Here is a 26,480-nt window from a genome sequence, read left to right on the forward strand (position 1 = left end):
TTTTTCCTACCCTGGCAGGAAAGGATGTCTGAAGGAGGCATGATGGCAGTCAGGGACATTCAGCAGACTGCCCGGGATGACAGGACATAGACCCAAATCTGGGACTGTTCTGCTGTATTCGGGATGGTTGGGACCTATGGATTTATTGTTTGTTCATTCCTTCATAGTTGTAGCAGCCAGAACTTTTTCATTTTTACATAAGGTTCACTATATTATTCCTGCGTCACTTGCCCTGTACTACAACCACCATCATCACCCTTTAACACCATCACTGCCCTGGGGTGTAGCTCTACCTGTGGAGAGCTGTAACAACACTGCTGCATCACCATCAGCCCCAGCGGTCTCTTCAAGCAGCGTCAGCTAGCATCTCCTATTTGCCAAATACCACAGGTGGCGTCACGAACAATTCACTTTTTCCCATAAACTTTATTCCCCTTTTCATCATCACTCTTTTATTGGACGCCCAGGGCCACGGACCGGGTCACTGCTCCCTTTAAGAACCGACCCACTACTGAGTATCCCCACAGCCCTGGCGGGCGCTCCATATGGCAACATGAATTAAAAGTATAATTATTCAAAGTTTGAAAATTGTTAATTCTTTAAAATTTGTCAAAACGTCTTGATTTTTTTTTTTTTTATAATAATAAAAGCAAAACGTATTCATCTAAATTTAACACTACCAAAATGCAATGATTCATGAAAAAAACAATCTTCAAATCGCTGAAATATGAGGAAACGTTTCAGCATTTTTGCCACATTCTGTAACTGGACATGTGGATAAAAAACTGCAATAAATCATTATTCTAATTGTTGTTATTTATAGGAAAAAAAAAATCTCTGATTTCTATTTCAGCTCTAGAATGCAGGTACATAGGAATACACTGGTATATAGGAATGTATCTCTATGCGCCAGCACAAGAAGTTGTGTGTTTGATCACCAGGGCCCAGACGGGAAGACAGGTGAAGAATTACAGCACAGAGATGTCGGCGGCCTTCCCCCAGAGTCAGAGCAGGAACTAGTGAACGCTAAACACAGTGAGCTGGAGATGAGAGGAGGCGACTTAGGCCTCTTTTCCACTTGCGAGAGAAAAAACGGTCCGATTTACGGACTGAAAAAAACAGAAAAATCATGCGATTGTCATGCGATTTTTTTATCGCAACATCCGTATGACATCCGTATTGCTGTCCGATTTTTACACACCGGTGTCCTTTGAAAAGCCAGCAATTCAGCGCGGTGTACAGAGCTCCTGGCTGTAAAATGATTTAACCCCTTCAGATGGATTTACAGCGTGGGACAAGACGGAAGGTATGGAATATTGTTGTTTGTTTTTTTTTAACTTTATTTCAGGTGACAAGTGTCTTCAGGTGGATTAAGAGTATAATAAAATATTAAAACACCATGTGTCTTTATTTCATTAAAATACTTTTTAATAATGTGTGTTTTATTAACTTTTATTAATTTCGTACTATTGGATTAATAATGGATAGGTGTCTTATTGACATCTCTCCATTATTAACCTGGCTTAATGTCACCTTACAATAGCAAGGTGACATTAACCCTTCATTAGCCCATATCCCACCGCTTTACGGGAGTGGGAAGAGAGTGACTAAGTGCTAGAATAGGCGCATCTTACAGATGTGCCTTTTCTGGGGTGTCTGGAAGCAGATGTTTTTAGCCGGGGGGGGGGGGCCAATAACCATGGACCCTCTCTAGGCTATTAATATCTGCCCTCAGTCACTGGCTTTACCACTCTGGCGGAGAAAATTGCGCGGGAGCTCACGCCAATTTCTTCTGCAATTTAACCCTTTATTTTAACTAGTGCCCCCAAATTTTACACACATACACTTCTTACATTAGTAGTGTGGAATATGTAATAAAAGAAGGGATAGGAGATGGTTTACTGTATGTAAACCATGTCTCATATCCTGTCGGGTTTGTGAAGGAGAGAGGAAAAGCCGCCAATTGAATTACCATTTTTTCTGAATATATATATATATATATATATATATATATATATATATATATATATATATATATATATATATATATATATATATATATATATATATATATATATATATATATATATATATATATATATATATATATATATATATATATATATATATATATATATATATATATATATATATATATATATATCTCTACACACACACACACTACATGGTGGCCCGATTCTAACGCATCGGGTATTCTAGAATATGTATGTTCACGTAGTATATTGCCCAGCCACGTAGTATATTGCCCAGTGACGTAGTATACAGCACAGAGCCATGTAGTATATTGTACAGCCACGTAGTATATTGCCCAGTGACGTAGTATACAGCACAGAGCCACGTAGTATATTGCCCAGTGACGTAGTATACAGCACAGAGCCATGTAGTATATTGCACAGCCACGTAGTATATTGCCCAGTGACGTAGTATACAGCACAGAGCCATGTAGTATATTGTACAGCCACGTAGTATATTGCCCAGTGACGTAGTATACAGCACAGAGCCACGTAGTATATTGCCCAGCCACGTAGTATATTGCCCAGTGACGTAGTATACAGCACAGAGCCACGTAGTATATTGCACAGCCACGTAGTATATTGCCCAGTGACGTAGTATACAGCACAGAGCCACGTAGTATATTGCCCAGTGACGTAGTATACAGCACAGAGCCATGTAGTATATTGCCCAGGCACGTATGACACAGGTTAAAAAAATAAAAAATAAACATATACTCATCTTCCGCAGGCGAGTTGTAGCTCTGTCGCCTGTGTGGGGTGCAGGTGGCAGCTTCCGGTCCCAGGGCATGATGACGTCGCGGTCACGTGACCGTGTCGCGGTCACATGACCGTGATGTCACGGCAGGTCCTTGTCGTGCAGGACCTGTGATGACGTCGCAGTCACATGACCGCGTAGCAGTCACATAACCGCGTAGCGGTCACATGACCGTGACGTCATGGCAGGTCCTTCTGCCAGACCATCCTTGCCACCGGAACATGCCGCTTGCATCGCGAGGAGCGGGAAAGGCAGCGTAGGTGAGTATATAATCATTTTTTTAATTATTTTTAACATTAGAGATGTTTTTACTATTGATGCTTCATAGGTTGCGTCAATAGTAAAAAAACCTTGGTCACACAGGGTTAATAGCAGCGGTAACGGAGTGCGTTACCCGCGGCATAACGCGGTCCGTTACCGCCAGCATTAACCCTGTGTGAGCGGTGACCAGAGGGGTGTAAGCGGGTGCCGGGCAGTGAGTGAGGGGAGTAAGGAGCAGCCATTTTCTTCCGGACTGTGCGCGTCGTTGATTGGTCGTGGCAATGCTCGTGGGCGTTTTGCCATGACCAATCAGCGACTTGAGATTCCATGACAGAGGCCGCGACCAATGAATATCCGTGACAGACAAAAGGACAGACAGACAGAAAGACGGAAGTGACCCTTAGACAATTATATAGTATATAGGTGTCTCACTGACATATATATATATATATAATTATATATATATATATATAATGTGTGTGTGTGTGTGTGTGTATATGTGTATATATCTATTGTATTCTAACCTGTCAGTGTGATTTTACTTTACACCGCACTGAATTACCGGCTTTTCAAAGGACACCGGTGCGTAAAAATCGGAAAGAACTCACATGGTGCGAGTGCTGTGCGATTTTTTTTCTCGCACCCATTGACTTACATTGGCGAGTCAGGTCCGAGAATCGCAGCAATACGCAGCATGCTGAGATTTTTTTCTCAGTCCAATTTCAGCTGAGAAAAAAAATCGCAAATGAAAAGACACCTATTGAATAACATTGGTCCGAGTGCAATCAGATTTTTTTATCGGATTGCACTCGTCCGTTTTCCTCGCAAGTGGAAAAGAGGCCTAACAGACACAGAGTGAGAGTCGGGACGTTGCCCTGAATGCCCGGGAGAGTTACCCCAAACTGGGACTGTCCTGCTAGACGGCTGGAAGCAATGAATAATGGAGCCTCCAGCACCGACCTCCACCCGCAGAGCCGCACTCCACATAGAGAATAATGGAGCCTCCAGCACCGACCTCCACCCACAGAGCCACACTCCACATAGAGAATAATGGGGCCTCCAGCAACGACCTCCACCCGCAGAGCCGCACTCCACATAGAGAATAATGGAGCCTCCAGCACTGACCTCCACCCGCAGAGCCGCACTCCACATAGAGGATAATGGAGCCTCCAGCACCGACCTCCACCCGCAGAGCCGCACTCCACATAGAGAATAATGGAGCCTCCAGCACCGACCTCCACCCACAGAGCCACACTCCACATAGAGAATAATGGGGCCTCCAGCACCGACCTCCACCCGCAGAGCCGCACTCCACATAGAGAATAATGGGGCCTCCAGCACCGACCTCCACCCGCAGAGCCGCACTCCACATAGAGAATAATGGGGCCTCCAGCACCGACCTCCACCCACAGAGCCACACTCCACATAGAGAATAATGGAGCCTCCAGCAACGACCTCCACCCGCAGAGCCACACTCCACATAGAGAATAATGGAGCCTCCAGCACCGACCTCCACCCGCAGAGCCACACTCCACATAGAGAATAATGGGGCCTCCAGCACCGACCTCCACCCACAGAGCCACACTCCACATAGAGAATAATGGAGCCTCCAGCACCGACCTCCACCCGCAGAGCCGCACTCCACATAGAGAATAATGGAGCCTCCAGCACCGACCTCCACCCGCAGAGCCACACTCCACATAGAGAATAATGGGGCCTCCAGCACCGACCTCCACCCACAGAGCCACACTCCACATAGAGAATAATGGAGCCTCCAGCACCGACCTCCACCCGCAGAGCCGCACTCCACATAGAGAATAATGGAGCCTCCAGCAACGACCTCCACCCGCAGAGCCGCACTCCACATAGAGAATAATGGAGCCTCCAGCACCGACCTCCACCCGCAGAGCCGCACTCCACATAGAGAATGGAGCCTCCAGCACCGACCTCCACCCGCAGAGCCGCACTCCGCATAGAGAATAATGGAGCCTCCAGCACCGACCTCCACCCGCAGAGCCGCACTCCGCATAGAGAATAATGGAGCCTCCAGCACCGACCTCCACCCGCAGAGCCGCACTCCACATAGAGAATAAAGGAGCCTCCAGCACCGACCTCCACCCGCAGAGCCGCACTCCACATAGAGAATAATGGAGCCTCCAGCACCGACCTCCACCCGCAGAGCCGCACTCCACATAGAGAATGGAGCCTCCAGCACCGACCTCCACCCGCAGAGCCGCACTCCACATAGAGAATGGAGCCTCCAGCACCGACCTCCACCCGCAGAGCCACACTCCACATAGAGAATAATGGGGCCTCCAGCACCGACCTCCACCCGCAGAGCCGCACTCCACATAGAGAATAATGGAGCCTCCAGCACCGACCTCCAACCGCAGAGCCGCACTCCACATAGAGAATAATGGAGCCTCCAGCACCGACCCCCACCCGCAGAGCCGCACTCCACATAGAGAATAATGGGGCCTCCAGCACCGACCTCCACCCGCAGAGCCGCACTCCACATAGAGAATAATGGAGCCTCCAGCACCGACCTCCACCCGCAGAGCCGCACTCCACATAGAGAATAATGGAGCCTCCACCCGCAGAGCCGCACTGCACATAGAGAATAATGGAGCCTCCAGCACCGACCTCCACCCGCAGAGCTGCACTCCACATAGAGAATAATGGAGCCTCCAGCACCGACCTCCACCCGCAGAGCCGCACTCCACATAGAGAATAATGGAGCCTCCAGCACCGACCTCCACCCGCAGAGCTGCACTCCACATAGAGAATAATGGGGCCTCCAGCACCGACCTCCACCCGCAGAGCCGCACTCCACATGGTTGAGCCTAGACTGTATGGGCTCCTTCCAGATCATGACTGCATTAACCCCCCAAATCCCACTAAATAGCCCCAAATATCAGGCTCCTGCAAACAAAAGTCTAAGAAAACATCAACCCGTAAATTAATAAACTCTCCTGTTTCTCACTGACCTCCTCCCTGCTGCTCACCTACTCCGGCATCAGAGGCTCAGAGAAATGTATAATGGCAACTTCTCTTCCTGACTTTGCTAAGGCAGAACACGCCCCCGGAAATGACATCACACCAGGAAGGAGCCCATACAGTCCAGCATTTACCCACTCCACATATATGGCTGCTCTGTGCGTACAGGACCTGTGATGAGGTCACAGGAGGGGAGGAGTCAGGGGTCACATGATCAGCGGCCTCAGTGTATACAGGACTCTGCTGTGCTGGTTGCAGGGGTGGATTAAGGGTAGCCAGGGCCCCGGGCTGTTCAGACACTGTGGGCCCCCCCGGTCATGTGACGGGGGGATGGTCATGTGACGGGGGGGGGGGGGCTCATATTATACCCGAACCAGATTATTCCAGAAAAATGGCCGGGCCCTACTCTACTGTAACCTATTAAATATTTGTTAAAATCTGCAATATAATTTAGGTATATTTTGACCAATAATATCACATACAAGGAACAAATACCACTGCACCATGTCAAGACCACATATTACCACCACTTGGTGACCAAATAGCACATTCAAGGGACAAATACCACACCATTTCCAGACCACATATTACCACCACATAGTGACTGAATACTACAATACTGATCAGTAATAATAAAAAAAACAAAACACAATACTATCACCATAAGTGCCAGTATTCACAGGAGATCTATACTTAGTATGCAGTGTCTGTGTAGAGGTAATACAGAGATCACTGGTGACATTATACACAGGAGCTCTGTATATAGTGTATAGGTAATACAGTGATCACTGGTGACATTATACACAGGAGCTCTGTATATAGTATAGTGTATAGTGCCAATGTATAGGTAACACTGACTCACCAATGACTTCTCTAGGTGAAGTCCTTCATCTTTCATCCAGCACAGACCGCCGTCACTTCATCCAGCCAGGACTCGTTTCTGCAGGAAATAACACAGTTATCTCAAGCTCTGCTTGCAGAACACATTACTTAATTTTTCACAACTTCTACATTACACCACATGGAGAAAAAAAGGTGATATAGTGTCACTCTGCACAGTAACAGGACCGCCCCCCCCCCCCCCCCATTTAAAACAGTATACTCAAAAAATAAAATAAATACATCACTGCAGTAATAATATCCCTTAATTAGCCCCTATGGTAATAATATTCCCCACCCTGGCCCCGTGTGTCTCATTCCTGGCTCCTGCCATATGTTCTCCCATCCTGCACTTATGAGTATCCATTCTACACCATGTGATCTCCCCATCCAGCCCCATCTGTCTCCATCGTATTCTCCTGCCCCATTTCATTCTGCCCCGTCTCTACATTCTGCCCATGCCTCCAGTCCTGCCCCCAGTGTGTCCAGCAATCTGCCCCAGTGTGTCCAGCATATTACCCCCAGTGTGTAAAGCAATCTGCCCCAGTATGTCCAGCATATTGCCCCAGTAACCAGCAATCTGCCCCAGTGTGTCCAGCATTGCCCCAGACAGTGTCTCCAGCAATCTGCCCCAGTGTCTGACTCCAGCATATTGCCCCCAGACAGTGTGTTCAACAATCTGCCCCAGTATGTCCAGCATATTGCCCCAGTGTGTCCAGCATATTACCACCAGTGTCTCCAGCAATCTGCCCCAGTGTCTCCAGCAATCTGCCCCAGTGTCTCCAGCAATCTGCCCCAGTGTCTCCAGCAATCTGCCCCAGTGTCTCCAGCAATCTGCCCCAGTGTCTCCAGCATTGCCCCCAGTGTCTCCAGCATTGCCCCCAGTGTCTCCAGCAATCTGCCCCAGTGTGTCCAGCATATTACCCCCAGTGTGTAAAGCAATCTGCCCCAGTATGTCCAGCATATTGCCCCAGTAACCAGCAATCTGCCCCAGTGTCTCCAGCATTGCCCCAGACAGTGTCTCCAGCAATCTGCCCCAGTGTCTGACTCCAGCATATTGCCCCCAGACAGTGTGTTCAACAATCTGCCCCAGTATGTCCAGCATATTGCCCCAGTGTGTCCAGCATATTACCACCAGTGTCTCCAGCAATCTGCCCCAGTGTCTCCAGCATTGCCCCAGTGTCTCCAGCAATCTGCCCCAGTGTCTCCAGCAATCTGCCCCAGTGTCTCCAGCAATCTGCCCCAGTGTCTCCAGCAATCTGCCCCAGTGTCTCCAGCATTGCCCCCAGTGTCTCCAGCATTGCCCCCAGTGTCTCCAGCAATCTGCCCCAGTGTCTCCAGCAATCTGCCCCAGTGTCTCCAGCAATCTGCCCCAGTGTCTCCAGCATTGCCCCCGTGTCTCCAGCATTGCCCCCAGTGTCTCCAGCAATCTGCCCCAGTGTCTCCAGCAATCTGCCCCCAGTGTCTCCAGCAATCTGCCCCAGTGTCTCCAGCAATCTGCCCCAGTGTCTCCAGCAATCTGCCCCAGTGTCTCCAGCAATCTGCCCCAGTGTCTCCAGCATTGCCCCCAGTGTCTCCAGCATTGCCCCCAGTGTCTCCAGCAATCTGCCCCAGTGTCTCCAGCAATCTGCCCCAGTGTCTCCAGCAATCTGCCCCAGTGTCTCCAGCATCTCTGCCCCAGTGTCTCCAGCAATCTGCCCCAGTGTCTCCAGCAATCTGCCCCAGTGTCTCCAGCATCTCTGCCCCAGTGTCTCCAGCAATCTGCCCCAGTGTCTCCAGCAATCTGCCCCAGTGTCTCCAGCAATCTGCCCCAGTGTCTCCAGCAATCTGCCCCAGTGTCTCCAGCATCTCTGCCCCAGTGTCTCCAGCATTGCCCCCAATGTGTCCACAGTCCGTTAGCTTATAAAAAAAAAAAAAAAACAACAAACAGTCTCCTCACCTGACCAGCGCTCCATCATGCGGCGAGCTCCGAGTCCCTCCAGCAGCGCACACTCGCCGCCGCCGGCGACTGACAATGACGTCAGACGCCGGCGACGTGTGAGCTGCAGCCGACTTCAGCTGCCAGCCTCCAATTGGCTGGCTGGCGGCTGTTGTTAACTATTGAGGTGCGGGCGAGCGCCCGCACCTCAATAGGAAAGCGCCGCAGCGCCGGAAGGTGCCCGGTGAGCAGATGAGAAGGGGCCCGATGCGGACCCTCTCTCTCTGCCCACCGGGTCCGGGGGGCGGGCCGGGCATTTAGTCACACTCCGGTGGATTATCATAGGGTCAATCTGCGGTGGCCCAGGGCCCCCCAAGCCACTGGGCCCTGGGCTACCGCCCATATTGACCCTATGATAATCCGCCCCTGGCTGGTTGTCATGGTGCTGGATGAGGGGAAGTTTATGTGTGGGGTCAGGAGGGGTTTACAGTGTGGATGTAGCAGAGCCGTGTGTGTACGAGGTGTATGGAGCAGAGCCGTGTGTACGAGGTGTATGGAGCGGAGCCGTGTGTGTAAGGAGCAGAGCCATGTGTGTACGGGATGGCCCATTCACATGTCTTGGGTGGTCATCTGTGCGTGGACAAAACTCAGGAACAGGAAATACGATTGTTCTATTCGCCTGGATGTCACGAGGAAAGCATTGCAGGTCCTGTCCCATCTGCCAGGTATCTGCCCCCTCCTGTTATGATCTGGTGGCCTAGGAGCAGCATGAGACGTACTCTGGAGAAGGTGGTACCTGTACTGACCACAGGCCCTGAACTTAACACTGCAACTAGAAGTAGCCGTGGGATGTACCTACCAATCCTAGACACCTCGACACAGCCGGAGGACTAAATACCCCTATAGGTAGAAACGGGAAAACTATCTTGCCTCAGAGAAAATCCCCAAAGGATAGACAGCCCCCCACGAATATTGACTGTGAGAGGAGAGGGAAATAACATACGCAGACTGAAAACAGGATTTAGCAAAGGAGGTCACTCTAGCTAAACAGAAAGGATAGGACAGAGTACTATGCGGTCAGTATTAAAACACTAGAAAATATCCACCACAGAAAATACAAAATCTCCACATCTAACTAAAGATATGGAGGGTATATCTGCATCTCCAGAGATTCCAGCATGGCTGAATAAATGCTTACACAGACAAAGCTGGACAAGAAAAAACAGAGAAATGCACTGAACAATAAGGCCTACAGCATGTGGACTGCAAAAACAAAGCCAGAACTTATCTTTGTTGATTTGGGCAGCAGAGCCAGAGAAACCAGGCAGGGATGTGAATCCTCCAAGAAACAATGAACAACTGGCACTGACTAAAGGATCCAGCAAGACTAAATAGCCCAGTCAGAATTGTAATAAGCGGACACACCTGATGAATGCTGCGATCCAAAGACAGCAGCACTACCACTTATAACCACCGGAGGGAGCCCAAGAGCAGAATTCACAACAGTACCCCCCTTTTGAGGAGGGGTCACCGAACCCTCACCAGAGCCCCCAGGCCGATCAGGACGAGCCAAATGAAAAGCACGAACCAAATCGTCAGCATGAACATCGGAGGCAACAACCCAAGAATTATCCTCCTGGCCATAACCCTTCCATTTGACAAGATACTGAAGCTTCCGCCTCAAAAAGCGAGAATCCAAAATTTTCTCAACCACATACTCCAACTCCCCATCAACCAACAGCGGGGCAGGAGGATCAACAGAGGGAACAAAGGGCACCACATATTTCCACAATAAAGATCTATGGAAAACATTATGGATGGAAAAAGAGGATGGAAGGGCCAAACGAAAAGACACTGGATTGATAATCTCAGAAATCCTATAAGGACCAATAAACCGAGGCTTGAACTTAGGGGAAGAAACCTTCATAGGAACATGACGGGAAGACAACCAGACCAAATCCCCAACCCGAAGCCGGGAACCAACACACCGACGATGGTTAGCAAAACGCTGAGCCTCCTCCTGAGACAACACCAAATTGTCTACCACATGGGTCCAAATCTGCTGCAACCTGTCAACCACAGAATCCACACCAGGACAATCAGAAGGCTCAACCTGCCCTGAAGAAAAACGAGGATGAAAACCAAAATTACAAAAGAAGGGCGAAACCAAGGTAGCAGAAATAGCCCGATTATTAAGGGCAAACTCGGCCAATGGCAAGAAAGCCACCCAATCATCCTGATCAGCAGACACAAAGCATCTCAAATAAGTTTCCAAAGTCTGATTAGTTCGCTCGGTTTGGCCATTTGTCTGAGGATGAAATGCGGAAGAAAAAGACAAATCAATGCCCAGCCTAGCACAAAAGGCCGGCCAAAACCTAGAAACAAACTGGGAACCTCTGTCGGACACAATATTCTCCGGAATACCATGCAAACGAACCACATGCTGAAAAAACAACGAAACCAGATTAGAAGAGGAAGGCAATTTAGGCAAATGTACCAAATGAACCATCTTAGAAAACCGGTCACAAACCACCCAGATAACCGACATCCTCTGGGAAACCGGAAGATCTGAAATAAAATCCATAGAAATATGCGTCCAAGGCCTCTCAGGGACCGGCAAAGGCAAAAGCAACACACTAGCGTGGGAACAACAAGGCTTAGCCCGCGCACAAGTCCCACAGGACTGCACAAAAGAACGCACATCCCGTGACAAAGAAGGCCACCAATAGGACCTACCAACCAAATCTGGTACCAAAAATACCAGGATGGCCAGCCAACACAGAACAATGAACCTCAGAAATCACTTTACTAGTCCATCTATCAGGAACAAACAGTTTCCCCACTGGACAGCGGTCAGGTTTATCAGCCTGAAACTCCTGAAGAACCCGTCGTAAATCAGGGGAGACGGCAGAAAGAATCACCCCTTCCTTGAGAATGCCGACCGACTCAAGGACCCCAGGAGAATCAGCAAAAAGCTCCTAGAGAGGGCATCAGCCTTAACATTCTTAGAACCCGGAAGATACGAGACCGCAATATCAAAACGGGAGAAAAACAGGGACCATCGAGCCTGTCTAGGATTCAGCCATTTGGCAGACTCAAGGTAAATCAGATTCTTATGATCAGTCAAGACCACAATACAGTGCTTGGCCCCCTCAAGCCAATGTCGCCACTCCTCAAATGCCCACTTCATAGCCAACAACTCCCGATTGCCGACATCATAATTGCGTTCCGCAGGCGAAAACTTTCAGGAAAAGAAGGCACACGGTTTCATCAAGGAACCATCAGAATTCCTCTGAGACAAAACGGCCCCTGCCCCAATCTCAGAAGCGTCAACCTCTACCTGAAATGGAAGAGAAACATCTGGCTGACGCAACACAGGGGCAGAAGTAAATCGGCGTTTAAGCTCCTAAAAGGCAGAAACAGCCACAGAGGACCAATTCGTAACATCAGCGCCTTTCTTCGTCAAATCGGTTAGGGGTTTAACCACACTGGAGAAGTTGGCAATGAAACGACGATAAAAATTAGCAAAGACCAAAAATTTCTGAAGGCTCTTCACGGATGTGGGCTGAATCCAGTCATGAATAGCCTGAACCTTAACCGGATCCATTTCTATAGATGAGGGAGAAAAAATGAAGCCCAAAAAAGAAACCTTCTGCACTCCAAAGAGGCACTTAGACCCCTTCACAAATAAAGCATTATCACGAAGGATCTGAAATACCATCCTGACCTGTTTCACATGAGACTCCCAATCATCGGAAAAAATCAAAATATCATCCAAATATACAATCATGAATTTATCAAGATAATTCCGGAAGATATCATGCATGGAGGACTGAAAAACAGATGGAGCATTAGAGAGCCCGAATGGCATCACAAGGTATTCAAAATGGCCTTCGGGTGTATTAAACGCAGTTTTCCATTCGTCACCCTGCTTAATACGAACAAGATTATATGCCCCTCGAAGGTCAATCTTAGTAAACCAACTAGCCCCCTTAATCCTAGCAAACAAATCAGAAAGCAAAGGCAAAGGGTATTGAAATTTGACCGTGATCTTGTTCAAGAGGCGATAATCAATACAGGGTCTCAAGGAGCCATCCTTCTTGGCAACAAAAAAAAAACAGCTCCCAATGGTGAAGAAGATGGCTGAATATGCCCTTTCTCCAAAGACTCCTTAACATAACTCCGCATGGCGGTATGTTCTGGCACAGACAGGTTGAAAAGTCGGCCCTTAGGGAACTTACAGCCTGGAATCAAGTCAATAGCACAATCACAGTCCCTATGCGGTGGAAGGGGACTGGATTTGGGCTCATCGAATACATCCTGGAAATCTGACAAAAACTCAGGAATTTCAGAAGAGGGGGAAGAGGAAATTGACATCAAAGGAATGTCATTATGAAACCCCTGACAACCCCAACTAGTCACAGACATAGATTTCCAATCTAACACCGGATTATGTACCTGTAACCATGGAAAACCCAGTACAATAGCATCATGCAAATTATGCAACACCAGAAAACGACAATCTTCAGCTGTGTCCAAAACTGAGGTTTATTTTTAGCCAAAAGTGTAGCATCAATGCCCCTCAAAGGAATAGGGCTCTGCAAAGGCTGCAAGGGGAAACCACAACGCCTGGCAAATTCTAAGTCCATTAAGTTCAAAGCGGGGCCTGAATCCACAAATGCCATGACAGAAAATGACGACAATGAGCAGATCAAGGTCACAGATAACAGAAATTTAGGTTGTATAGTACTGATGGTAACTGAACTAGCGATTCTCTTTGTACGCTTAGGGCAATCAGAAATAACATGAGCAGAATCGCCGCAGTAAAAACACAACCTATTCTGAAGTCTGAATCCTTGTCGTTCAGCTTTAGACAAAATCCTATCACACTGCATAGGCTCAGGACTCCGCTCGGAGGACAACGCCACAGCGCGCACAACTCTGCGCTCGTGCAAGCGCCGATCAATCTGAATCGCCAGTGACATAGAATCACTCAGACCAGCAGGCGTGGGGAACCCCACCATAACATCTTTAAGGCTAGGTTCACATTGCGTTAGGGCAATCCGTTTAGCACTATCGCTAGCGGATTGCGCTAACGCAATGTTTTTTTAGGGGCCGCGTTAGGAGTCGCGTTAACGTCCCCGCTCTCGCAGATCCCCGATCTGCGAGAGCGGGGAAAGGACTTCGGGCGCGCCGCGAACGCTGCAAGCAGCGTCCGCGGCGCGCTACAAAAGAACGGTACATCGCTAGCACGAGCCGAAAAAAGGCACGCTCTTGCGATGCGCTAGAGGGAAACTTCACATTGCTGTCAATGGGCACGCTAACGGACCCGTTGCACGGCGTTAATTGCGACATTTTCGCCGTGCAACGCTGTCCGTTAGCGTGCGCACATTAACGCAATGTGAACCTAGCCTAACGGATTCAGAAAGACCCTTTCTGAAAATTGCCGCCAAAGCATCCTCATTCCATTTAGTCAGCACAGACCATTTTCTAAATTTCTGGCAATACGATTCTGCCGCTTCTTGACCCTGAAACAGGGCCAACAAGGTCTTCTCTGCATGATCCACTGAATTAGGTTCATCATACAATAACCCTAGAGCCTGAAAAAAGGTGTCTGCATTAAGCAAAGCCGGATTCCCAGATTCCAGGGAAAATGCCCAATCCTGAGGATCACCACGCAGCAGGGAGATTACAATTTTAACCTGCTGAATGGGATCACCAGAGGAACGGGGTTTCAGAGCAAAAAAAAGTTTACAGTTATTTTTAAAGCTCAAAAATTTGGACCTGTCCCCAAAAAACAAATTAGGAGTTGGAATTCTAGGCTCTAAAACTAGAGTCTGAACAATAAAATTGGAAATACCCTGTACTCTAGCAGCAAGTTGGTCCACACGAGAAGCCAATCCCTGAACATCCATGCCAGTGCCAAACTCCTGAGCCACCCAGAGGAAAAGAGGGGAAGGAAAGACACAACAGACTACAGAAAAAAAAATAGCTCAGCACTTTTCTTCCCTTCTTCTGAGATGCGTTTAACTCATTGTTGGCCATTTGTACTGTTATGATCTGGTGGCCTAGGAGCAGCATGAGACGTACACTGGAGAAGGTGGTACCTGTACTGACCGCAGGCCCTGAACTTAATACCGCAACTAGAAGTAGCCATGGGATGTACCTACCAATTCTAGACACCTCGACACAGCCGGAGGACTAAATACCCCTATAGGTAGAAACGGGAAAACTATCTTGCCTCAGAGAAAATCCCCAAAGGATAGACAGCCCCCCACGAATATTGACTGTGAGAGGAGAGGGAAATAACATACGCAGACTGAAAACAGGATTTAGCAAAGGAGGTCACTCTAGCTAAACAGAAAGGATAGGACAGAGTACTATGCGGTCAGTATTAAAACACTAGAAAATATCCACCACAGAAAATACAAAATCTCCACATCTAACTAAAGATATGGAGGGTATATCTGCATCTCCAGAGATTCCAGCATGGCTGAATAAATCCTTACACAGACAAAGCTGGACAAGAAAAAACATAGAAATGCACTGAACAATAAGGCCCACAGCATGTGGACTGCAAAAACAAAGCCAGAACTTATCTTTGTTGATTTGGGCAGCAGAGCCAGAGAAACCAGGCAGGGATGTGAATCCTCCAAGAAACAATGAACAACTGGCACTGACTAAAGGATCCAGCAAGACTAAATAGCCCAGTCAGAATTGTAATAAGCGGACACACCTGATGAATGCTGCGATCCAAAGACAGCAGCACTACCACTTATAACCACCGGAGGGAGCCCAAGAGCAGAATTCACAACACCCTCCCTCACTTTTGAAGTCCCTTTGTGCCATTACCCATCATACAAGTGTCATTTGAGCAAATTGCCATGGACATGGTATGTCTCCTGGTTAAATCTGCTAGTGGGCATCAATACACGTTGGTCATCCTTGACTATGCTAGGCAGTACCCTGAAGCAGTTCCCCTGAGAAACGTCTCTGTGAAAAGTATAGCCTGCAAGTTGGTACACGTTTTTCCACTGACAGGATTATAGAGGGAGATCCTGACCGACTAAGGAACACTCTTTATGAGTAAGGTGATGAGGAAACTGTGTAAGGCCGTGCAAATTACACAACTGAAGACGTCCATGTACTATCCTCAGATGGAGGGCCTTGTGGAAAGGTGCAATAAAACATTGAGGCTATGTGCACACATTGCAGATTTGCCTGCAGATTTTTCTGCACTAAATCCGCAGAAAACGCAGGTGCTTTTTTTGGCGTTTTTTTGCTCAGTTTTGATGCATTTGTTCATGCGGTGTGTTGATGCGGATTTGTATGCGTTTTTGAAAGCTTAAAGGGAACCTGTCACCCCCCCCCCCAGGCATTTGTAACTAAAAGAGCCATCTTGTGCAGCACTAATGCTGCAATCTGTCAAGGTGGCTGCCCGTCCATTGACATCACATGATGTCTTTCTTATTGCGCCTGCGTGGACACGTGGCCCGCCCCGCAGTCTCTTCTGATTTATTCACACTGCGGGGCTGGGAATCTTGGGCATGTGCAGTACTTCTCTGCGGCTCTCCTTCATCTCCCTCCCCCTCTTTCGTACTGTGCAGTGACATAAGAATCTGACAATATCTGACGATTCCTATGATGCTGCACAGTAGGAGGAAGGCGGAGGGAGATGAGGGAGAGCCGCAGAGAAGTACTGCAAATGCCCAAGATTCCCAGCCCCGCAGTGTGAATAAATCAGAAGAGACTGCAGGGCCGGGTATTGGGCCATGCGTCCATGTAGGCGCAATAAGAAAGACATCATGTGATGTCAGTGGACTGGCAGCGCTAACTGCGCATGCCCAAAGATTAAGACTACAGCACAGACCCCGGGAAAATGCCATAACGCTCAGGAGGAGGCGCCGGGGAGACACGAGGAAGTAACTGACGGCTGTGGTGCATCCGTGTTAGGGGGGAAAGACCTGCCCCCCCGACCAATTCAAGGTATGAGGGACAAATTCTAAAACCGTTTATTGCAGCATTGGCAGGGACAAGAACTAAAAGAGCCACCTTGACAGACTGCAGCATTAGTGCTGCACAAGATGGCTCTTTTAGTTACAAATGCCTGGGGGGGGGGGGAGAGGTTCCCTTTAATAAAGATGTATTATTGAACAAAAAAGAAAAGATTTGTGATGTTATTTCTTGTCCAACCTCCTCTTACATTTGTCCAACCCACACTCCATTATACACAGATTGAATAGATAGTCTCCCCTTACCTACCTTCATGCAACCTTCGATCCTCTTAAGATCTCCTTCTCTACTCCCCTCTCATCTCTTCTTTCCACAACCGCACTCAAGACTTCTCCTGTGCTTCCTCCATACTCTGGAACTCTCTATCACAGCATATCAGGCTCTCACCTACCATAGAAACCTTCAAAAAGAACCTTAAGACTCATCTCTTCCGACAAGCCTACAACCTACAATGATCCTCAACCTACTGAACCACCGCACAACCAGCTCTACCCTCTCCTAGTGTATCCTCACCCAACCCCTGCAGACTGTGAGCCCTCGCAGGCAGGGCCCTCCCTCCTTATGTACCGGTGTGCCTTGTTTGTTTGTTGTTTTTTTGCTCATGTTTAACCCCTTAGTGACAGAGCCAATTTGGTACTTAATGACCGGGCCAATTTTTACAATTCTGACCACTGTCACTTTATGAGGTTATAACTCTGGAATGCTTTAACGGATCCTGCTGATTCTGAGAACGTTTTTTCGTGACATATTGTACTTCATATTAGTGGTAACATTTCTTCGATATTACTTGCGATTATTTATGAAAAAAATGGAAATATGGCGAAAATTTTTAAAATTTTGCAATTTTCAAACTTTGTATTTTTATGCCCTTAAATCAGAGAAACATGTCACACAAAATAGTTAATAAATAACATTTCCCACATGTCTACTTTACATCAGCACAATTTTTGAAAGAAATTTTTTTTTTTGTTAGGGAGTTATAAGGGTTAAAAGTTGACCAGCAATTTCTCATTTTTACAACACCATTTTTTTTTAGGGACCACATCACATTTGAAGTCATTTTGAGGTGTCTATATGATAGAAAATACCCAAGTGTGACACCATTCTAAAAACTGCACTCCTCAAGGTGCTCAAAACCACATTCAATAAGTTTATTAACCCTTTACGTGCTTCACAGGAACTGAAACAATGTGGAAGGAAAAAAATGACAATTTAACTTTTTTTGCAAACATATTAATTCAGAACCATATTTTTTTATTTTCACAAGTGTAAAAACAGAAATTTAACCATACATTTTGTTGTGCAATTTCTCCTGAATGTGCCGATACCCCATATGTGGGGATAAACCACTGTTTGGGCGCACTGCAGAGCTTGGAAGAGAAGGAGCGCCGTTTGACTTTTTCAATGCAGAATTGGCTGGAATTGAGATCGGATGCCATGTCACGTTTAGAGAGCCTCTGATGTGCCTAAACAGTGGAAACGCTCCACAAATGACACCATTTTGGAAACTAGACCCCTTAAGGAACTTAACTAGATGTGTGGTGAGCACTTTAAACCCCCAAGTGCTTCACAGAAGTTTATAACGTAGAGCTGTGAAAATAAAAAATCACATTTTTTCTACAAAAATGATATTTTTGCCCCCAAATTTTTATTTTCTCAAGGGTAACAGGAGAAATTAGACCACAAAAGTTGTTGTGCAATTTCTCCTGAGTACGTCGATACCCTATATGTGGGGGTAAAACACTGTTTGGGCGCACTGCCAAGCTTGGAAGAGAAGGAGTGCCGTTTTACTTTTTCAATGTAGAATTGGCTGGAATTGAGATCGGACGCTATGTCGCGTTTGGAGAGCCCCTGATGTGCCTAAACAGTGGAAACCCCCCACAAATGACACCATTTTGGAACCTAGACCCCTTAAGGAACTCATCTAGATGTGTGGTGAGCACTTTAAACCCCAAGATGCTTTACGGAAGTTTATAACGTAGAGCCGTGAAAATTAAAAATCGCATTTTTTCTACAAAAATGATCTTTTTGCCCCCAAATTTTTATTTTGACAAGGGTAACAGGAGAAATTAGACCACAAAAGTTGTTGTGCAATTTCTTCTGAGTACGTCGATACCCCATATGTGGGGGTAAACCACTGTTTGGGCACACAGCAGAGCTTGGAAGAGAAGGAGTGCCGTTTTACTTTTTCAATGTAGAATTGGCTGGAATTGAGATCGGACACCATGTCGCGTTTGGAGAGCCCCTGATGTGCCTAAACAGTAGAAACCCCCCACAAGTGACCCGATTTTGGAAACTAGACCCCTTAAGGAACTTATCTAGATGTGTGGTGAGCACTTTAAACCCCCAAGTGCTTCACAGAAATTCATAACGTAGAGCCGTGAAAATAAAAAATCCTTTTTTTTCCCTCAAAAATTATTTTTTAGCCTGCAATTTTTTTTTCTCAAGGGTAACAGGAGACATTGGACCCCAAAATCTGTTGACCAGTTTGTCCTGAGTACGCTGATACCCCATATGAGGGGGGGGGCACTGTTTGGGTACCCATCAGGGCTCAGAAGGGAAGGAGCGCCGCTTGGAATGCAGACTTTGATGGGATGGTCTGCAGGTGTCATGTTGCATTTGCAGAGCTCCTGATGTACCTAAACAGTAGAAACCCCCCACAAGTGACCCCATTTTGTAAACTAGACCCCCCAAAGAGCTTATCTAGATGTGTGGTGAGCACTATGAACCCCCAACTGCTTCACAAAAGTTTATAATGTAGAGCTATGAAAATAAAAAAAATCATATTTTTTCCACAAAAATGATCTTTTCACCACCAAATTTTTACTTTCACAAGGGTAACAGGAGAAATTGGACCCCAAAATTTATTGTGCAATTTATGTTGAGTAGGCTGATACCCCATATGTCGGGGATAAACCACTGTTTGGGTGCATGGCAGAGCTCGGAAGGGAAGGAGCGCCGTTTGGAATGCAGACTTTGATAGAATGATCTGCGGGCGTTATGTTGCATTTGCAGAGCCCCCGATGTACCTAAACAGTAGAAACCCCCCACAAGTGACCTCATTTTGGAAACTAGACCCCCCAAGGAACTTATCTAGATGTGTTGTGAGAACTTTGAATGCCCAAGTGCTTCACAGAAGTTTATAATGCAGAGTCGTGAAAATAAAAAAAAATATTTTTTCCACAAAAAAAATTTTTAGCCCCCAAGTTTTTATTTTCATAAGGGTAACAGGAGAAATTGGACCCCAAAAGTTGTTGTCCAATTTATCCAGAGTACGCTGATTCCCCATATGTGGGGGTAAACCACTGTTTGGGCGCACGGCAGAGCTCAGAAGGGAGGGAGCACCATTTGACTTTTTGAGCGCAAAATTGGCTGTGGCGTTTAGAGACCCCCTGATGTACCTAAACAGTGGAAACCCCCCAATTCTAACTCCAACCCTAACCCCAACACACCCCTATGTTATGATCCGGTGACCCTGGAGCCGCATGAGACTATCTCTGGAGTAGGTGGTACCTGTACTGACCGCAATCCTAATACTAACACCGCAACTAGAAGTAGCCGTGGGATGTTCCTAACATGGCCTAGACACCTCGACACAGCCGGAGGACTAAATACCCCTAAAGATGGAAATAGGAAACACTATCTTGCCTCAGAGCAGATCCCCAAAGGATAGGCAGCCCCCCACAAATATTGACTGTGAGTTTAAGAGGGAATACGTACACAGGCGGAAAGACAGAATTTAGCAAAAAAGGCACTTCTAGCTAGATAGAAAAGGATAGGACAGAGTTCTAAGCGGTCAGTATAAAACTCTAGAAAAATCCACAGCAGAGTATACTATATTCTACATCTAACTAAAGACATAGAATGTATATCTGCATCCCCAGAGAATCCAGCAAGACAGAAAAATCCAAACAAAGTCTAAGCTGGACAAAAACACAATAGATTGCACTGCACATAAAAGCACACCGCATGCGTGCTACAGAGAACAAAAAACCAGATACTTATCTTAGCTGAAATGACAGCAGGGCAAGAGGAGCCAGACAGAGATGCAATCCCTCCAAGATACAATGGACAACTGGCAGGGATTGAAGGATCCTACAAACCTAAATACCTAATAGGGCTGCAATAAGCAGAAACATCTGCCCTGGCTACAATCCAGAAACCACTGCACTACCACTAACAACCACCGGAGGGAGCCCAAGAGCAGAATTCACAACACCCCTAACCCTAATCCCAACCCGATCCATAATCCTAATCGCAACCCTAACCCCCAAAACACCCCTAACCCTAATCCCAAAGCTAACCATAACCCTAATCAAAACCCTAAACCCAACACTCCCCTAATCATAATCTCAACCCTAACCTCAAAACCTAACCCTAATCCCAATACACCCCTATCCCTAATCCCAAACCTAACCCTAATCCCAAATGTAACCCTAACTTTAGCCCCAACCCTAGCCCTAACCCTAACTTTAGCCCAAACCCTAACTTTAGCCCTAAATCTAACCCTAACTTTAGCCCCAACACTAACCCTAGCCCTAACCCTAGCTCTAACCCTAATCCTAGCTCTAACCCTAGCCCTAACCCAAGCCCTATCCCTAGCCCAAACCTTAAGGCTATATGCACACGTTGCGGATTTTGCTGCGGATCTGCAGTGTTTCCGCAGCTGCGGGTCCGCAGCAGTTTCCCATGAGTTTACAGTACAATGTAAACCTATGGGAAACATAAAAAGCTGTGCCCATGCTGCGGAAAAAAAACACGCGGAAATGCAGCGGTTTACATTCCGCAGCATGTCAATTCTTTCTGCGGATTCCGCAGCGGTTTTACACCTGCTCTATAATAGAAAACCGCAGGTGTAAAACCGCACAAAAACCGCGGTACATCCGCGATAAATCCACAGGAAAAACGCAGCGTTTTGGCCCTGCGGATTTATCAAATCCGCTGCGGAAAAATCCGCAGAGAACCATTCTACGTGTGCACATATCCTAACCCTAACCCTACCCCTAACCTTACCCCTAACCCTAACCCTACGCCTAACCCTAACCCTACCCCTAATTGGAAAATAGAAATTCATACTTTTTTTTATTTTATTATTTTTTCCTTACTAAGGGGGTGATAAGGGGGGGGGGGGTTTATTTACTTTTTTTTTTATTTTGATCACTGTGATAGGATCTCACAGTGACCAAAATAAAACAAGTGGAAGAATCTTCCTCTGCCGGCCGGCAAATCATGGCGGGCGCACTGCGCATACGCCCGCCATTTTCTTACCGGAGCAAGAAGCCGGCGGCAAGCAGAAGCAGGAGGACCCAGGGACACCGGTAATTATAACAGGGTCCCCGATCATGTTCTCTGGGGTCTCGCCTACCCTCGGCAACCGAGACCCCAGAGAAAATCCGACTCTGGGGGGCGCTATTCACTTTTTCCACAGCGACGTTAATTAACGGCGCTGTGGTTTAAGTACCCTTAGCGGCCGCCGTTAAAAGGCGTATCGGCGGTCGTTAAGGGGTTAATATACTTGTCTATATTTGCCCCCTATTCACATGTAAAGCACCATGGATTAAATGGCGCTATATAAATGTATTATAATAATAATAATAGACAGAAGGAATGAGATAGATAGATAATAGATGGATAGATAGATGATAAATATATCTATAGATAGATATATCTATCTCCATAGATATATGCATAGATATATAATAGCAAGGCCGATGTTTATTAATGAACAATATGTTTAATTTAAAAAAAAAATGGCGTGGGCTCCCGTGCAATTTTCTGCGCCAGAGGGGGAAAGCTGACGGTCGGGGGCATTATATTTGTAGCCTGGGAATGGGGTAATACCCATGGCCCCTTCCCAGGCTATGAATATTATCCCGCAGCTGTCTGCGAGGCCTTTATTGGCTATTAAAATAGGAAGATCACAAAAAATGACTTGGGTCCCCCTATATTTTATAGCCAGAAATGCTAAGAAGACAGCTGCTGATATTCATAGCCTAGAGAGGGGCCATGGATATTGGCCCCCCTCCTGGCTACAAATACCAGCACCCAGCCACCCCAGAAATGGCGCATCTGTAAGATTCTGGCACTTAGCCTCTCTTCCCACTCCCGTGTAGCGGTGGGATATGGGTAATAAGGGGTTAATGTCACCTTTGTATTGAAGGTGACATTAAGACCGGTTAATAATGGAGAGGCGTCAATAAGACGCCTATCCATTATTAATCCTATAGTAGTGAAAAAAAAGACAGCCAGAATAAAGTATTTTAATATTCTTAATTTCACCATACTTACCATACTCGATCGACTGCAAAAAATAATAAACTAACCATATACTCCCTGTCTGACGCAGTCCAATTAATAACGAGTGTCCCACGACGATCTCCCCTATAGAACAGTGACAACGGTTGATGTCACTGCTCTATAGGCCTCCAGTGACACACTGACAGGAGACAATGTCTCCTGCAGTGCATTACTGAAGAGGTTACTGTAGTTCAGGCTCTCGCTTTATGGCAAAGCCGCATGGGAATTTTTCCACACAGCAGTGCCGCAAGTGAGAGTAGGAACTATTTTTCACAGCGGCGGAGGGATACAGTGCGGAATGATACCTTCCATCATTGTTTCTCGGAGAGCGGTCACATCAGCTGATGCGGCAGCTCTCCATGGTAGATCGTCGTGGGACATTCATATTAATTGGATCAGGGAGTATATTGTTGGTTTATTATTTTTAATATTTTTTACAGGTGAGCAATGGCTTCGGGTATCAAGGTGATGGTGAGTATGTACTCTATGTTGTACATACTTTATGTATGTACTGTATGTTGTATGTACTGTATGTATGTTCTGTATGTTGTATGTACTGTATGTTCTGTTTGTTGTATGTACTGTATGTTCTGTATGTTGCATGTACTGTATGTTGTATGCACTGTATGTTGTATGCACTGTATGTACTGTATGTGCTGTATGTTGTATGTACTGTATATTGTATATACTGAATGTTCTGTATGTTGTATGTTCTCTATGTTGTATGTTTTGTATATACTGTATGTTGTATGTACTGTATGTTGTATGTTCTGTATGTACTGTATGCACTGTATGTTGTATGCACTGTATGTGCTGTATGTTGTATGTATTGTATATTGTATATACTGAATGTTCTGTATGTTGTATGTTCTCTATGTTGTATGTTTTGTATGTACTGTATGTTGTATGTTCTGTATGTTGTATGTTCTGTATGTTGTATGTTCTGTATGTTGTGTATGTGGTTATTTTTTTTACACTTGAACACAGTAGCCGGATGAAGGGACTATACTGTCCCATCATCCATCTACCTGTCACTGTAACAGGCATAGCCGGATGGGATTAGTAGTCCCATCGAACGATGCCTGCCTACATACAGACCCACACACACACCCACGCATAGACACACACAGCCACGCACAAACACAGACACACACAGCCCCGCAGACGCCCGTACAGCCCCGCAATCCCCACAGACCCCCACGATCCCCGCACAGCCCCGCGATCCCTGCACACAGACGCACAGCCCCTCAGACACACACAAACACCTGCACACAGACAAGCACATCTTCACCGCACACATCTCCGCCCACACAAACAGTCTCCACCCACACATTCTTCCTCCTCCCGATCTGCAGCGTTTCTCGCACCCAACTCCACAGCAAAACCGCAAATCTTTTTTAAACCTGCGGTTTTGCTGCGGATAGAACTGACACAATGCAAGTCAATGGGTGCAGAAACGCTGCAGATCCGCAACAAAAGAAGTGACATGTTGCAGAAAATAAAACGCTGCATTTCTGTGCGTTTTTTTCCGCAGCACGTGCACATCAAGTGTGCGGTTCCCATAGACGTACATTGGTTGTGCACTACTTTGCAGATTTGATGCAATTCTGCGCAGAAAAAAACACTGTGGATCCGCAATAAAATCTGCAGCGTGTGCACACAGCCTGAATAGTATGCTTAAGAAGGTCATAGAGAAGGACGGTTGAGACTGGGACTGTCTCCTGCCTCATCTGTTGCTTTCTATCCAGAAGGTTCCACAAAGCTCTACCGGATTCTCTCTGTTTGTACTTCTGTATGGCTAACATCCGCAGGATCTCCTTGATATAGCAAAGGAAACCTGGGAAGCCAAAATAACCCCCCCCCCCCCACCTGAGCTTCATCGAGCACATCACCCAGATGCAGGAGAGGATTGTGAAGGTAATGCCCATTAAAAAAAGGACATCTCCTGTACAGGCTCAATCTAGTGTTAGTGCCCTGGTCAGCCAGGGTGAGGAAGTTCAGCTTTGGGGATCGAGTCTTCGTACTAATTCCCACAGTGGAAAGTAAGTTCTTGGCCAAATGGCAAGGCACCTATGAAGTGGTGGAGAAGCTTGGTGAAGTGAACTACAAAATTCACCAACCAGGAAGACGAAAATCGTACCAAGTGTACCACGTCAATCTTATCAAGCCATGGCAAGACATGGAGCCCAATGAAATGCCATGTTTGCTGATCAAGCCAGAAGCAGATGTTGAAGAAATAGCAATAGCGAAGAAACTGTTACAGGTCCTGCTCCCGACCAGCTCTGACTGCTTAGGCTTGTTTCTGACCACGAGTATTGCTGTGACCTCTGGTACTTCGTTCCCTCTCAGTTGCTGAGCCGGCTTTTCTCACTACTCTTCCGCCACCTGGTGGCTCCTGCCTGCTGCTCTGTGGTTTCTCTGTGAGTGTTGCTATTTTCCTTCACCCACAGCCCCTGGTGGAGGTTGTCTGCTACTGCACTGAAGCAGGCATTACATTATAACTGACCATGTATTTAAAGGGGTTTATTCATTTTTTTCCTTGGCTATGGATCTGTTGCGCAATCTGGCTGACCAGATGTCCAGTTTGACGCAGATGATGCGGGAATTGTCCGTGGAACATAGGGCGCTGGCCATGTCCCATACTCAATTACAGAAAGAGTTGACGGAGATGGTTAAGACGGTTTAGGGTACCACCCCCCATGTTGTCAGCAGTCCTGGCGATTCTGTAGATGTCGCCTTGCAATCTGCTGAACCCTTGGTCAAGCTCCCTGACACCTTTGCTGGTGAAAATGATATGTTTTTTATGTTCAGGGAGGGTTGCAATTTGTTGTTTTCATGGAGGCATCGATCTTCTGGGGATGAGAGTCAGCGGCCTCTCTGACCTTCCCGCTGCCTGTGCACTGCAGTACTTTGCTGTGCCCTCAACAGGGCAGACAAAGTACGCTTGCGCCAGAGCCGCAGCGTGAAGACAAGAAGAGGACATCATTGTAAGAAGATGGGAGGCACTGGACCGGACCGCGATACTCATCGGACCGGACCGCAGCGGGACCCCCCCTGGGTGAGTATAATCTAACCTCTTTTTCTCATCTTTCAGGATACATCGGGGGCTTATCTACAGCATTACAGAATGCTGTAGATAAGCCACTGATGCCAGTGGGCTTAGCTCACCTTCCATTTTGGGGGTGACAGGTTCCCTTTAATGTGTCTGTGTCATCCGTCAGTCTTGAGGGTATTCCAGAGTACCTGATGGATTTTGAGGATATCTTCTCCGAAAAGAAGGCTGAGGTTCTACCGCCACACCGCCCTTTGGATTGTGCTGTTAATC

The 26,480-nt window shown here is 46.9% G+C and overlaps 2 protein-coding genes across 2 annotated transcripts in view; one reads left to right on the forward strand and one right to left on the reverse strand.

Annotated features, from left to right (window-relative positions):
* LOC143768086 (uncharacterized) overlaps nt 1-6,144 on the reverse strand; it is a 39,062-nt gene extending 32,918 nt beyond the window's left edge. The window contains exon 1 of the mRNA XM_077256778.1: nt 6,039-6,144. The gene's annotated coding sequence lies outside the window, so the exon portion shown is untranslated. The remainder of the gene's footprint in view (nt 1-6,038) is intronic.
* Nucleotides 1-26,480, forward strand: part of LOC143768074 (uncharacterized) — an 804,664-nt gene that overhangs the window by 373,824 nt on the left and 404,360 nt on the right. The window lies entirely within an intron of this gene.

This window comes from Ranitomeya variabilis, chromosome 4 (genome assembly GCF_051348905.1).
Source record: "Ranitomeya variabilis isolate aRanVar5 chromosome 4, aRanVar5.hap1, whole genome shotgun sequence".
In the NCBI taxonomy this organism is placed as follows: domain Eukaryota; kingdom Metazoa; phylum Chordata; class Amphibia; order Anura; family Dendrobatidae; genus Ranitomeya; species Ranitomeya variabilis.